This window comes from Pan paniscus, chromosome 15 (genome assembly GCF_029289425.2).
Source record: "Pan paniscus chromosome 15, NHGRI_mPanPan1-v2.0_pri, whole genome shotgun sequence".
Classification (NCBI taxonomy): domain Eukaryota; kingdom Metazoa; phylum Chordata; class Mammalia; order Primates; family Hominidae; genus Pan; species Pan paniscus.
In genome coordinates, this window is record NC_073264.2 from 74850989 (window position 1) to 74865630 (window position 14642).

At 49.1% G+C, this 14642-nt stretch overlaps 1 protein-coding gene and 1 long non-coding RNA gene across 5 annotated transcripts in view; one reads left to right on the forward strand and one right to left on the reverse strand.

Annotated features, from left to right (window-relative positions):
- MIDEAS (mitotic deacetylase associated SANT domain protein) overlaps positions 1–14642 on the reverse strand; it is a 75642-nt gene that overhangs the window by 45864 nt on the left and 15136 nt on the right. The window lies entirely within an intron of this gene.
- On the forward strand, positions 1066–13429 carry LOC129393836 (uncharacterized). The gene is made up of 2 exons (XR_008620925.2): positions 1066–1174; positions 3426–13429. It is a non-coding gene; the product is annotated as an uncharacterized LOC129393836 (long non-coding RNA).

The following is a 14642-nucleotide window of genomic DNA, read 5'->3' on the forward strand; positions in this document are numbered from 1 at the left end:
TCGCTTTCTTCCACAAAGAAACTCTCTCTGGTTTTGGATACAGTAAATCATGCACAATCCTCTCCATGGCACTTTATTAACAGACTCTCCGGGTTTCACTTTCTGGCTCAAAAGCGTCCTGGTGCGTGTAAAGGTTATTGAGAAACTGGCCTCAGTCCCTAGAAAGGACCCACCATCTCCATCGCTTAGGTGAGGAAAATCTCCTGGATTTAAATCTAGCAACTCAGGCCAGAGTTGAGCGGCTTTTCACTCCATACTCACATTTTCCCCTGTCTTCCCTAAATATCCCCCTGATCAATTCTCAGGTCCAAGCCTTGATGCCTCCTTGCCTGACTGGTGGGAAGATGGAAAACATTTTTGCAGCTCAAGAGGTTGGTTCTGGCCCCCACATTCAATGGGGCTCTAGGGCCAGGGGAAAGTTCAGGGGAGTGTGTCCTATTCTTCCTTCCAAGTTTTTTGGTGGTGGTGCAGTGGTGGTGGTGGTGGTGGCGGCGGCGGTGGTGGCGGTGGCTGTTTTTCAAGGAGATGGGTCAGAAGGAGATTTTCCTTTGAAAGAAAAACCACCGAAGAATACCATGTGTCCTGGCAGCCACTTTTCAAAACACTGTGGCCAGACCTGAGAACCAGGTGCATCCCTCACTTTCTCAGGGAGAAGAGGAGGGAGGGGCAGCAGAATATGATTCCCACACACTCACTGGGCCTACAGGGCCAGGGTGGGGTGTGGAGGACACAGGCAAAACTTGGATCTTCTGCCCAGAAATCCTGCCAAACCTGCACTTGCTTCTAAGGGGGCATGGCTTTCCTGTCCTCTTCCACCTCTTTGCTGGCTGGAGCACCTGTGTACATGTACACCTGGAAGTCACACCTCCCCAAGAGGAGAAGGGCTTATTTGCACCATGTTATGATAGATAATGTCAAAATAAGGAACACTTAAAACAATCTTATCTACAAAATACAGGTAATTATGCCACAGGACTGGACCAGAGGACCTCTTGAGATCCCTTCCAGTTCAAGATCCATGATTCTGTGATTACAGTAAGTGAATAGAGGAGCTAGGGAAACCACCTTCTACAAAAAAAAGCCCGGGCTCCCCGATTTAGCATCTGTGATGACAGTATTGTTCCTGGCAGCTCTCAGAGCACTTCTCCATACAGTCTCCTGAAGAGCCCTGCATGTGAGTTTTATCTCTCTCAGTCTGTGGATGTACTGAGGTTCAGACAGGTTAAGTGAATTGCACCAGGTCACAGGGCAAGCCAAGCATCTGTGACCTCTCTGCTCCTCCCCCAGAGGAAGGCAGTGAGCAATTGAGGAACTGCAGTGCTCAGGCCTGCAGACCCCCAAGCAGAGGCCAGACTCTCAGGGCTCCTGGCAAAGGATCAGGGTAGAGCCTTTTTACTTTTTTCATTTGCCTGATTTCTTCCCTCCCACTGACAACACATCCAAGTGAGGGAAGCAAAAGCAAAGCCATTTGGTCTCCAGTGCCCACTGCTGCCAAGTTCCTCTGCAGACCTGTGGCCATCCTCACCTCCCCTGAGAGCCCAGCCCCTGCAGTTGGCCTTAGGCCAGCCCAGAGTGAGCCCCTAAGAGCTTGTGCAGACCAGCCCAGGGATGTTCCCAACCAACCAGAAAACCTGACTGGGAAGCACATTGCTAGAAGAGCCTGCCATCATGGAGCCAGGGCCCAGCCTTCAGGGAACAGGTGAAAGCCACTCCAAAGGAGTGGCCCAGGAAGCAGCACACATAGTGGAGGCAGGTGGCAGGGGAAACAGAGAAGTCAGTGGCCCTGAAGGAGCCTTGCTCACCTTGGAGCGGCACCGCCCTTCACTACAGCTAAACTTCCAAATTCAGGCCACCTAAGAAAGGAGAGAGAAGAAAAGGGGCACACATGTGTGCAGGGGAGGAGGGCTCAAGACTATACCAAATAGCCCCCGCTTGGCAGGAGAAGTCTACCTCAAAAAGGTGGGCAGATGAGGCTATGTAAAGAAAGCTGCAGCGCTTCTGGGAAAGCCCTGGAGGTCAGTTTTGCTGCAGATATGACGGTGCAGAATCACTGACGTGTGAAGTGAAAGTTTTGGTTTTAGAAGCTCCAGCCCCTGCTACAAGTCTCTGGGGCAACCAAGAAGGTTGACCTTTCAGGGAAATGGGGAGGTGTTCCAGAGACCTTATCCACAGAGTGGGATTTTCTCCACCCTCAACCCTCTTTACAAACTGCACGAAAAAGGAGTACAGAGCTCCAGTTACCAGGGAGTGTGACAAGAGAGAAACACTCCAGGAAATAAAGCACCCTAGACAGAATCCTAAACTCTGATTCCCAACAAAGGTAGAATATGGCAAATTTGAGAGGCTTCCGAGGGCCACATCAGCTCTCTGGACTCCACTCAGAGTGGTCTGTCACTGCCCTGTGTTTCATCAGCAGTATCTAGACCATTAAAATCTTCCAAGGATGAGGCCAGGCACAGTGGTTCACACCTGTAATCCCAGAACTTTAGAAGGCTGAGGCAGGAGGACTGCTTGAGCGCAGGAGTTTAGAGACCAGCCTAGGCAACGTGGCAAAACCCAGTCTCTACAAAAAAAATACAAAAATTAGCCAGGTGTGGTGGCACATGCCTGTGGTCCCAGCTACTCAAGAGGCTGAGGTAGGAGGATTGCTTGAGCCCATGAGGTCAAGGCTGCAGTGAGTTGTGTTCACGCCACTGCACTCCATCCTGGGTGACAGGGTGAGACTTTGTCTCAAGAAAAAAGAAAATCTTCCAAGGGTGAATTTTATGGTGTGTGAGGTATATCTCAATAAAGCTGTTACGAAGTTGGGGGAAAGCTTCCAAGGAAGCCAGGTTCTCACCTCCCAGCCACCTTCCTCCAATAAGTCTGCAGCCATCATCACTATTTAAAAGAGAAGTGTCTTTCTCCCCAGGCTCCATACCTGCATTGCTGTCCTTTTCCCACTGTTCCTCCCCCAATGAGGCCAGCACACGTGGTGTGTTTAAGTAAACAACCAACCTTTACCAGAGCCTGGGGAACTGGGAGTACAAATATTGTTGAGGGCATCCCAAGTCCACGATGCCAGCCAGGTCCCTATGTCCCTTGTGTTCTTGTGTCCCTATTGTCGTTTCCCTCTAGAGAACTAAAGTACAACCTCCAGGACCTCATTACCTACAATTACAACAGAAAAAAAAGAAGGGCGTAGAAAACACAGGGACTTAGGAAAACTGTCACTGACCTTCCCTGAACCTCACTTTTTAGGCCCATAACAGATGCACTGTTTAAGTGTTCATTGCATGAACAATGAAAGGATGCCCACCTACCAGGGGCTTGAGAGGATCAAAAGGACAAAAAAACTGCTTTATAACTCAATCATGCTATGTACATATAAGAGGCTACAATTAATTATTTTTACTGTTTTACCCTGTGTCTCCTCCCCAACCTAGGTTATCCCTTCTTAAGAACCTAGTTCCAGCCCCAGCGTCATGGCTCACGCCTGTAATCCTAGCACTTTGGGAGGCCAAAGCGGGCGGATCATCTGAGTCCAGGAGTTCGAGACCAGCCTGGCTAACATGGTAAAACCCTGTCTCCACCAAAAATACAAAAGTTAGCCAGGTGTGGTGGCGCACGTCTGTAGTCCCAGCTACTCAGGAGGCTGAGGCATGAGAATTGCTTGAACCCAGGTGATAGGGGTTGCAGTGAGCCCAGATTGCCCCACTGTACTCTAGCCTGGGCGACAGAGGGAGACCCTGTCTCAAAAAAAAAAAACAAAAAACAAAACAAAACAAAAAAAACCCACCTAGTTCTTTTCCCTGAAAAGACCCCATGGGCCTCAGGTAACCCTCTCATGGGCACTGCCTAGAGAGACTTTTTCTGGCATTGACTCAATGTCTCATCAGGGGTATCCTCCAACGCTTCTCTCCCAGCCTGTTCTTTGTGTCCTTTCCACCACACTTTTCCACAGGGCTGTCCTCCCAGCCTGAGTAGGAACACCCCTCCAACAGCTGTGTCTTCTCAGCCCTTTTTGCCAGGTCTTTTCTGAGCAAACCGGGAGCTCACAACCACCCCAGTCATGAAGTTAAGCCACTGTGTGCTGAGACGTCTCTGCACTGTCTTCTCTTTTATCCTTGGAAAAAACCCCAGGGGACCCTCCTCCTCCGCTCACATTGACTTCACCTGTTCTGGGGCAGGGCCATGCTTGCCACACCAGCCCACAGCTGTCTGTGTCCCTGGCCCTCCCACCTGCCCCCTCCCCAGCCTCCCTGCCCTGCAGGCCTGGGCCAGGTTCTGAGTGCCTTTGTCAGGCCTGAGAGGGAGCCTCTGTACATGTCCCCAGTTGCTGCTGTCACTCTGGGAGAGACGTCTGGCCGGGTGTAGGGAGAAGGACAAAACAGGTGTGGCTGCCAGGGAGGGCAGGCCAGCAGAGCCACAGGACAGAAACGCCCTTTCTTCACAGACCGAGAGCTGCCAACTTCTCAAAGGCCTCCCTTCAGCACAGTTCCATGCCCTCTGCAGAACTAATCCCAGACAGACTTCCTCACTGGCTGTTCACTGGAGCTTGGCTTCCCTGTGTTGTGGCAATGGGCCAAGAGGAACAGGAACTCCAGAGACCCAATGTGTGCAACAGGGCATGCTTTAAAGCACTGATTTTAAATGAAAACAAATACCGATACATCATGGACTAGAATCCAACATTCATGCTTATGGGGGTGTACAGGTTAAGAGCACAGGCTGAGACCTGAGTCCAAATCTTGGCTCACACTAGCTTGATGACCTTCAGCGAGTTACTCAACCACCCATCTGCAACATCGGAATGATAGTAAGAGCTTACTTAAACAGTGTCTGGCACACACTAAGTCTTTTATAAGTGTTGGCTATCATTTTTTCTCATCTATTTCCTTGCTTCTGGTTTTGCACACTTTACCATCCACACTGCCATCAGAGTGATCACACCTCTCTTCAGTAGCTCCCATCATCTACTGCATAAAGCTGAGACTGTTAGCTAGACTGTTAGGCACCTTTCCCACACGATCTGGCTCTGCCCCACTTCCCAGCCTCAGCCCACATGGCTAAACAACCTGAAGTTCTCCAAGATTCCTGCATTCTCACCCTCATATCTTCACACATGCTCCTTCTCTCGCCACCTTGATCCCCACATTATCCCATGCCCAGATCTCCCACCAGACTTGACCTTAATGGCAGCTCTTCCAGGAAGCGTTCATTGACTCCTCCAAGCAGAGGAAGGACACTGGAGTGTATACTGTTGGAGCCCTAGATCTACTTTGTAAAGTTGGTACAATGTCCCCCAGATGCTCTGAGTGTTGGCTTTCAAGGACTCACAGCTACCCCATTCTCAAAAGGGGCCTTTGGTGGGACCAATTCAATAGTGGTGCAATTCATGCTCCAGCAGCAACACACACCTCCTTACTTGGCTTCTTCCCCGGCTCTACCCTGCTTCCCTTCCTCCCTTCCTCCAGAGACAATTTCTTAAATAAATCCCATGCACCCAAACCTCTGTCTTTGCTCCTAAGGACCAGACAGCCACTCTGTTCCCTAAACTCCCATGGCATCCTCTGTTTATCTTTACTCCATCACCTGCACATTGTTCTACACCTGCTTATTGCAGCATATCTGGAATCAGAGTGCCATCTACTAGGATGGGAGCTCCTGAAGGGCACAGCCTAGATCTTCCTCACCTTAGTATCCCTGGTAGCTATACAGTGCCTGCACATGGTGGGTGCTCAGTGAATGCCTGTTGATAAATGCATGAATAAAACAGTATATGTGAATATTTAAAGTAAGCAATACAATGTAACAGATTGCTGTTACTTTTATTACTGTTCTATTTCATTGATTCTAAGATACACATTTCCTCCATTTTAACATCTCTGAAATCAGGATGCATCTTACAATTGATAGCCTGTATAGTTTAATTAGCAGCACTTCCTCTTCCATTTCTTTTCTTTTCTTTTTTTTTTTTGAGATGGAGTCTAGCTCTGTTACCCAGGCTGGAGTGCAGTGGTGCAATCTCGGCTCATTGCAAGCTCCACCTCCCAGGTTCATGCCATTCTCCTGCCTCAGCCTCCCCAGTTGCTGGGACTACAGGCAGCTGTCGCCATGCCCAGCTAATTTTTTTGTATTTTTAGTAGAGACGGGGTTTCGCCGTGTTAGCCAGGATGGTCGTCTCAATCTCCTGACCTCATCATCTGCCCGTCTCAGCCTCCCAAACTGCTGGGTTTACAGGCGTGTGCCACTGCCCGGCCTTTTTTTTTTTTTTTTTTTTTTTTTTGAGATGGAGTCTCACTCTGTCACCCAGGCTGGAGTGCAGCGTCATGATCTCAGCTCACTGCAACCTCCGACTCCTGGGTTCAAGTGATTCTTCTGCCTCAGCCTCCCAAGTAGCTGGGATTACAGGCCTCGCCACCACACCCAGCTAATTTTTGTATTTTTAGTAGAGATGGGGTTTCGTTATGTTGGCTAGGCTGGTCGCAAACTCCTTACCTCAAGTGATCCGCTGGCCTCAGCCTCCCAAAGTGCAGGGATTACAGGCATGAGCCACCACTCCTGGCCTCTTTCTTAGCTGTATATAAAATAACACTACATCTTCTAATCAATGGCTTCTTAGGTTCAGTGGTGTATGGTATTTGTATTATCAATAACTATTGAGGCTCAGTCTCCTAAATTCTGAGGCCTGCACTGCAAAGCCCACAGAGCTATGATGCCCATTATCTGAGCTCAGTAGCTGTTGGGCAAACAAGCTGTCATAGGGGCTGGGCATGGTGGCTCATGCCTGTAATCCCAGCGCTTTGGGAGGCTAAGGCAGGAGGATTGTGCTTGATGCCAGGAGTTTGAGACCAGCCTGGGCAACACGGCAAGACCTGTCTCGAAAAAAAAATTAAAAAAAATTAGCCAGGTGTGGTGGTATGCACTTCCAGTCCCAGCTACTTGGGAGGCTGAGGTGGGAGGATTGCTTGAGCCCAGGAGTTTGAGGCTGCAGTGAGCTATGACTGCACCACTGCACTCCAGCCTGAGCAACAGAAGGAAACTCTGTCTCAAGGCGGGGGGGGGAAAAGGCTCTCATAAAATAACCTACAATTTCCCAGAGTTAAGAAGGACCCCTGTGTCCAGACACCTCTGGAAACTCCCATGAAAGTAGGCCCATGTAATGTGGAACAAGCTCTGCACTGGGAGTCATGAGAGAAAAGTTCTAAGCCTAGTTCTTCCTCTAATTTTCTGGATGACCTACACAGGATTTTTCTCACATCTGTGGAGCAGCTACTAAATGCCTGACATTGGCCTGGCACAGTGGCTCACGCCTGTAATCCCAGCACTCTGGGAGGCCAAGGTGGGTGGATTGCTTGAGCTCAGGACTTCAAGACCAGCCTGAGCCACATGGTGAAACCCCCATCTCCACAAAAAATACAAAAATTAGCCGGGCATGGTGGTGTGTGCCTGTAGTCCCAGCTACTTGGGGGGCTGAGGGGGGAGAATCGCTTGAGCCCAGGAGGCAGAGGTTGCAGTGAGACGAGATCACACCGCCGCACTCAGCACTCTAGCCTGGGTGACAGAGAGAAAGCCTGTCTCAAAAAAATTAAAAAATAAAAAATACATGCTTGAGATGATATGAGCCTACTGAGTCCACCCCAGCACCCTTGAAGGAAGCCATTTTTCCCATTTTATAGATAAGGAAGCTGAGGTTCAAGAAGGTTAAACAGCTCTGCCAAGGTCATACAGATGGCATTTGACCTCTGGACCCTCTGAAGCTTTCTCTCTGCTACATGAGGATACCTCTCTGGGCCCGTGTTTCCCAATAAGAAGTTTAATAAAATGAGGGATTACAGACTGGAGCCTCATGGGCCATTCTCCCTCACAGATGTGTTTTATTTGACTCACATATTATGTTTTATTTTAACTGAATTTATTGCCAACTGTTTTTTTTTTTTTTTTTTTTTTTGAGACACAGCCTTACTCTGTTGCTCACTACAACTTCCACCTCCCGGGTTCAAGCGATTCTCCCACCTCAGCCTCCCGAGTAGCTGGGACTACAGGTGTGCACCACCACGCCTGGCTAATTTTTTATATTTTTAGTAGAGATGGGGTTTCACCATGTTGGCCAGGCTGGTCTCGAACTCCTGACCTCAGGTGATCTGCCAGTGTCAGCTCCCAAAGTTTTGGAATTACAGGCGTGAGCCACTGCACCCAGCCTATTGCCAATATTTTTTTTTAATCAGAAAACAAACTAAAAATCAGAACTTCTGGCTTGTCATGGAAAAAAAATTGGAAACCTCCTTCTTGGAGGTGGAACTGAGTAGCACTGCCAGGGAGGGTTGCTTAGGTGGGATAGACTTTCCAATTTTCCAAAGATCCCACCCATTCCCAGGCCACGAGTCACTGTCATTTATCATCACACTCTGCCAGCCTCTGTCATTTCATCCCTTCTGTTCCCTGCTGGCCTCTGAGTGCGTAACTCCTGGGCCAGATGCGTTCCAGTGCCCCCTCCAGCTCTAACAGCCTGTGGCTCCTCCCAGGGTCTCCCTCGCATCTACCTCCTGCCCTGTGGCATCCATCACAAGGGCTTCCAGGGTCTTTCCCTCTCACTCCCTCCCCAGAGTCACTGAGGTGGTGAGCTGGGCAGGTGTGGAGATGAGTGAGACAAGGTGAGGGGTGGGGCCAGTGAGGAAGAGAGGACTTGCCGTTTCCCAACAGGAAAGTGGTTCAAGGAGATAAATGAGGCGGGAGGCTCTGCAGTCACAGGACATGAGCAGGGTTTGACACATGAGGAAACACATCAGTAAATCATCGAGAGGAAAAACCTACATCAGCAGCAATTTAGGATATGCAAATTGGAATATCATTAAGGCCCCATTATGGCCCGCCCCAACATGAAAATAAGTAAATAAATAAAACAGGAAAGCTGCTGTTGGCAGGGCAGTTGCATATACGCTGCTGTGCTACCATAAACAGTTTAAATCTTTCTAGAATGTGATTTGGCATTGTGTTGCAAGAGGGTTTTTGTTTTGTTTTGTTTTTGAGATGGAGTCTCACTCTATTGCCCAGGCTGGAGTGCAGTGGTGCGATCTTGGCTCACTGCAACCTCTGCCTCCCGGGTTCAAGCAATTCTTCTGCCTCAGCCTCCCGAGTAACTGGGACTGTAGGCACGCACCACCACGCCCAGCTAATTTTTGTATTTTTAGTAGAGACGGGGTTTCACCATATTGGCCAGGCTGGTCTCAAACTCCTGACCTGGTGATCCGCCCGCCTCGGCCTCCCAAAGTGCTGGGATTACAGGTGTGAGCCACCGTGCCCGGCTGGGCTTTTTTTTTTTTTTTAATTTTTGCGGCTATATTGTAGGTGTATATATTTAGTGTTGCAAGAGTTTAAAACGCTGACCAGGTAATTACGGTTGGTGGACTATATCCCATAAAAATAATCTAAAATGTCACCACAAGGAAGTTTTTACAAAAGATGCTCCACAGCACCTGTATATAGAGCCCATTCAGATTATGGTACGGTAAGGAAGAGTAACAGAATGAAATATGAAAGGATGGACAGAGGGAAACTATCTGATGAAACCATTTGGTGAAGTCATGTTAAGTGACAAAATCAGCACCAAAAAATATGTCAGGTGAACTTATAAGCTGTGTTAAAACTGCAAAGGAATATTAGAAGCAATCAGAAGAGAATTCTAAATAGGTGTCATGTTTATTCTGTTAAGTCGATCAAGATGATTTATATAACAGTAACAATGACGGTGATGATCAGGATGATGATGATGATGGTGATGATGACAATGATGATGTAAGGGCCACTGAACAGGATTTCCTCATCATAAACATACCAGAGGGCAGGTAGGCCCAGGCCCCTGGCTTGATGAGGAAAGAAGAAGGAATGTAAACCGGGAGAGGAGGGATTGTGACTGGGTGGGGATGGTGCGGGGGAGTGCCTCCAGAGCATCCCTTATCTAGAGAGCTTTGAAACACCTCTCACCAAAGAAAGGAAATTACACAAATAAACCCACACCAATTAACCTCCAGCATCCTGGGTACTATGACTGCTGCATTTGGGCTCTCAATTTCACTAATACCTTATTTCAGCAACTTCTGAGGTGACACCAGGGCTCTTTGTGGGCTAGCCTAGGTACCCAACCACCATTTATAGCATTGTTTCTATGGAAATGTGTTTCAAGCTTCAAAAAACCGAGCTGCTGACAACCCTGGGGCACACACGTGGTCTCTAAATTGGGGAACTGAGAGGAACAGTTATTGCTGGGGCCTGGGCTTGAGAAGGCAGCTTGTTCCTTAGACACTATGGCACTTAATATTCACATGACCAGCAATGATCAGAACCAGGCTCAATGCCACTGTAGGGTGTGAAGATGAGGCTGGGGCATCTAGGAATAAACACGATATTCTAGAAAAGCACAGAGACAGTCCCCAGCCCCACCTCCAAACACACACACACACAGCCATCACTTGTCATGGAACACATGAAGCTGGCCTGAGTACCCCTAATGAGCATCCAGGCGTGCCCTGAGCCCATACTCTCCATTTTCTCTCTGACCCTGGCACACCTCCAGCCACAAGGTCCTACTTCAATCTGATCACAGAACAACAAACTCCAGTCTTTGACAGTTCTGAAATTTGGTTTTAGCAAATATACACTGGAGATAACCAGGGCCCCAGCTGGGTCTGGGCGTCCCTCCACACGCATTCTGTCGGGCAGAGCTTCAGCAGGCTCCAACCTGCGAACTCAAGGTACGCCGGGGGCTCTCCAGCTGCCACCCACCTGGGGACTCTGCACAACACCAAGGAGTCTCCCTGTCCTGCCCTGGTCACATTCCTGGGCTGGTCACAGCAAGGGGATGATCATGGACCCTCCAAATAGACACTCCACGTGTTAAGAAAATAAGGCTCTCCACTCAGAAGAAAAGGCTACTACACACGAGGGGAGTGGTGGGTGAGAAGGCCATTCACCAGATGTCCAGAGATTCTGAGATGCCACAGAGATATGAGAAGGTGCTCAGAAGACAGTCAGCTGCTCAGCGCCACGCCCATACCTGCAGCTGCGCGTCCCAGCAGATCTCACGGCAAGACGTGGGGTCAGACAGCCCTGCCTGCTAGGTCAGATGTGAACTGGATGGATGTGGCTAGCATTAAAGAGCAACTAAATTCAACACTTCAATTAATATGTGCAACAATGTAAGTGAGCAAGACACTACCTCACTAGGGCCCCACCTGGGTTAGAAAAGGCTGCAGGAGGTCAATTAGCAAAGCACACCCTCCCTGCTGCCAGTTGGAACTGCAGAAGAAAGACTCAGCTTCCTCCTGCTGTGGCAGGGGCCTGCAGTAAGAGGCAGCCCAGAGGTGAGTGGGCGGGTGGCTCAAAGCCTCACGTGCTCACTGGGCTGGTTCCATGAAAACGCAGGTGTGAAAATCGTCTGGGGCCCTGAGCCAGCTGGGGGCTGGAGGGAGAGTCCACGCTGTGAACCCGAGTTACTCAGCCAGTCTATGAAGTCAGGCCCATCTGAATCCTCCAGCCCCTGCATGCAGTGCCGGTAGCTGATAAAGACAGAGCTGTTTGGTCTTCCTGGTAGTAACAGATGGGAGTCCCTCCCCCTGGCCTCCTTCCCACCCAAATCCAAAGTCTTTGAAGTTAAGGCCTTGTCTTATAAATAAAAAAAAGATGCTATATAAATTATTAAAGCAATTTCAAACACACACACATGCTCTACCCATAACCTCTTTGCCCAAATCCAGTTATTGGCATTATGTCAATTTTTACTATGGGCAGTGTAATCAGTTTTTATGCACTTATGCAATTCTGTGTTTTACTTTTTTCATCTAAATTCATCAACATTTTCCCAAGAAACAACATTATCTTCATATTAAGATAACAGTGACACAATAGTCACTGACTCTAGGTATCATGAATTATACAGCCACATGAAACACTGAGGCTGTTTACAGTTTTGGTTTTGTTTTTTTTTCTTTTCTATTTTAAGCAATGTTGCTATAAATATCTTTGGTGTGCAGGAAGGTATGAGATTAAAAAATAATAAATAGATATCTTTGTACTTAGAGCTCTTTTCCTTTTTAGAATTAATAAATTCTTTATTCTTAAATTCTCAAGAGCAATACTAATAGATCAAAGGAAATTAACATTTTCTTACAGCTTCAAGTTCTAGTGTGTGTGTGTGTGTGTGTGTGTGTGTGTGTGTGTGTATTTTGTTGTTGTTGTTGTTTTCGAGACAGAGTCTCGCTCTGTCGCCCAGGCTGGAGTGCAGTGGTGCCATCTCGGCTCACTGCAACCTCCACCTCCCAGTTCAAGTGATTCTCCTGCCTCAGCCTCCCGAGTAGCTGGGGTTACAGGCGCGCACCACCACACCCAGCTAATTTTGTAATTTTAGTAGAGATGGGGTTTCTCCATGTTGGCCAGGCTGGTCTCAAACTCCTGACCTCAGATGATCCGCCCACCTCGGCCTCCCAAAGTGCTGGGATTACAGATGTAAGCCACCACACCTGGCTTCTCATACATTTTTAATGTATATTTGTTCTTTGTGAGCTACCCGGATTATCTATTTTCCAAAGTAGTTTTCCTAGCAACACCTGTCAATCCTACCAATCAGGGTCTACTCTTATAATGCACTTTTCCCAGCTCCTCAGCGTCCCTGCTATTCGGAATACGTACCCTATGACTGGTGGATGTTGGAGGTAATACAATTGATTTTCCAGGGAGGGATGACGAAGGAGGACAGAGAGGTATGGGTAGGAAGGTAGAGGCTGGGATGAGTAAGGAGGGGAGAGCAGGCCTTGTGGAGTCAGAAACAAAGACAGATCCCACATTCTGTCCTTTCCAAAATGAGCCCACCCCTCCCTGGACATCAACCCACTCCCTCCACCACTCAGGTTTCTCCAAGCTGATCTTCCAGGGGCCCGGAACAAACACACACATTCATGGGTTCCTAAAAAGGATTCTGGAAATACCATGTGCTTCTAGGTTCTAGAAACATACTCTGCAAACAATATAAGCCCTGTGCTCACCAGTGGTCCCACAGGCCCATGTGCATGCAGGCTCAGCCCTAAGGGTGGCTCAACTTCAAGAAAGAAAAGTCTTTAAAGAAAGACAGAGGCCAGGCGCAATGGCTCACGCCTGTAATCTCAGCACTTTGGGAGGCTGAGGCGGGTGGATCACTTGAGGTCACGAGTTCGAGACCAGCCTGGCCAATATGGTAAAACCCTGTCTCTACTGAAATACAAAAATGAGCTGGGCATGGTGGTGGGCGCCTGTAGTCCCAGCTACTTAGGAGGCTGAAGCAGGACAATCACTTGAACCTGGGAGGCAGAGGCTGCAGTGAGCTGATATCACACCACTGCACTCCAGCCTGGGTGACAGGGTGAGACTGAATCTCAAAAAAAAAAAAAAAAAAAAAAGAAAAGAAAAGAAAAGAAAAGCAAGTCCAACTAATCAGCCATGGCGAGAAAGCCACTCCTCCACAGGTCTCTCTGAGTGGCACGCAGACCTGGGATAATGACAGGAAGCCTCTGAGTGACAACCCTGGGTCCCACTATGAGGCACCATAAAGACACCGCCTGCCAGGCTCCATTCACAGGAATTTTCGAACAGGAAAGGTCCCCCTGTAGTCTAATCCCCTCATTTCATAGACAAACAGAGACTGCAATCCCTGCTTTGGGGGTCCCACTGCACCCTGCAATTACTGTCAGGAGGATGCATTCTTCCTCGCAGGAACAGGAAGTGCCACAGCCTGTCCTGACTGCCTCATGACCAGGTGGGACAGGACTTTCATTTTAAAGAGCCCCAGTCTCTGCTACCATGGTCTGCAGACTTGCTTTCCCCAGCTCTGTCTCTGTGTGAAGCCAACAGACAGTGCTGAGCATGAGAAACGAAAGGATCCTCTAAGGGCAGCTGGTATTAATATTTATCCTTCTTCAAGGAGGGCCAGTAGGAAGAGATGCTTCTGCCACCTCTAAACCAGCTCCTCACCACAGACATCTCAGTGTCCCCTCAAAGGCTTCCTCAGGGTGAGTGGGGCCCCGATACAGGTTTTATACCCCCAAATCCCCTTCCTACTCTCACCAGGGTCTTGCTGACAGGCCCAAGCAAATAGCAGAGACACCAAGGTGGCAGCCCCACCAGCAGGCGCTAAGGGAGGCTGGGGATGTCATGCAGACAGCCAGCTCACCAAGCACACAGTCCACCAGACATAGGCCAGGTCCTGGGCCTGCCCGATGCTCCCTCACAGCCCCTCAGGTGGCCCTTCTCGTTCCTGTCACAGGGCACCTACTGTGTGCCAGCCACAGATCCAAGATGGTGGGGAGCCAGGCATTCCTGCAACTGACCCCAGCGTCCTGCAGGGGGGAAGTTCAATTGCAGAAATGCCATGGTGGCAACTCAGGAAGGCAGCATGGAGCAGGTGACTCCTGGCTGGCCCTGTGGGCATCTGCCAGGAGGAAAAGGCCAGAGAGGGCATTCCAGGTGGAAGAGACAACAATAAGCAAAGGCCAAGAGCATATAACAAGGCGAGAGAAGTGCGTCCAGGAGCAGCGAGAGGCCGGCTGGAACAAAAAGGGCCATGCTAGGGAAGGGGTAGTGGTAAGAAAAAGGCCAGAAAGGTGGGCCAGGGCTCAAACAAGAGTACATGTGCC